This window comes from Myotis davidii, unplaced genomic scaffold (genome assembly GCF_000327345.1).
Source record: "Myotis davidii unplaced genomic scaffold, ASM32734v1 scaffold358, whole genome shotgun sequence".
NCBI classification, from domain to species: Eukaryota; Metazoa; Chordata; class Mammalia; order Chiroptera; family Vespertilionidae; genus Myotis; species Myotis davidii.
Window position 1 is genome coordinate 750,890 of NW_006290768.1, and position 1,259 is coordinate 752,148.

The window sequence follows — 1,259 nt, forward strand, 5'->3', positions numbered from 1 at the left end:
TTAACACTCTTCATTGAATACACTTCACAACTCATTTTGAGTTCCCACCACTGCCCCATCCCACAACACTTTGTGTACCCCACCAGCCTGTCACCCAGACTAGACAGTTTCAAGGGCAGGGACCATGCATAGGGAGTGGAACATTTTGGCCATTAGAAAACCAGTATGCTCCCCACTGTACAGTTGGCCTAATGATTAACCATTAAGTTCCCAGTTTCAAGAACAAAACCAACCAGCAGAACTCAAAGGTGCAAGGTTTAAAAAGTCCAAGAGCCATAGGAAACATACTCTTACACTTTTTTAGCACCAAGAATATGAAAGATATTAAGTGTCCAATGTCTTCCCAAGATTGTGCTGCAGCAAACATGTGACTTGTTTACTTAGTGGGTAGGGCTCAGAAGCCCAGAGAGGAGACGCCATCTATAGGGAGCAGGCTGTGTGGTTCCATCAGGTGAGTCTCTGTTGTAGCACAGGCCTGGCCAAGGTGAGCTGCTGATGTGATGGCTCCAACAGGAAAGCTCTTTTCCTTACTGGGCTCTCTAACATTCCTCAGCGGCCCAGGACTTGCTGTGACATGAGGGAATGTGGCATTTTAAGATGTCACTTGTCAACAAACAGCACTCCTCTGTGAAAACGGGACCACCAATTTCCCTTGGATTCCAAAAGCTTCGAGGCAAGGGCAGGGCTTACCATACTGACATTCCCTGTCCTGGCGCCTGGGAATTTGCCTGGTGAGTACCAGCTTGGACAAATGGTGCATGAACATTCTAGCAGTCCATCACAATTTTCACCACCAAGCACATCCTCTGTATAGTGTTAACTGTGACAATATCCAGTGCAGCTTTCCTAACTGAATCCAGCTGTTCCAGTATCATTAACTCCAATAACAAAAAATGGGTTCATTGTATAACCAATAACTTTAAACACAGGAAGATTATGGGAAAAGGTGGCATGTGGTCCTGGCTGAGTGGCTCAATTGGTTGGAGTGTCATCCCGTACACCAAAAGGTTGTGGGTTCAATTCCCAGTCAGGGCACATACCTAGGTTGTAGGTTTGATCCCTGGCCAGGGCATGTGCAGGAGGCAGCCAATTGATGCCCCCCTCTCTCTAAAGATCAATAAAAACACGTCCTTGGGTGAGGATTAGAAAAAATAAGATGGCATGTGTATGTGGAAAGGGTCCTTTTGAATGAGAGGTACAGGAGGTTATGAGTGAAAAGTTTTAGCTATTTGATACTAATTTAAGTGCTGCTTTTGACA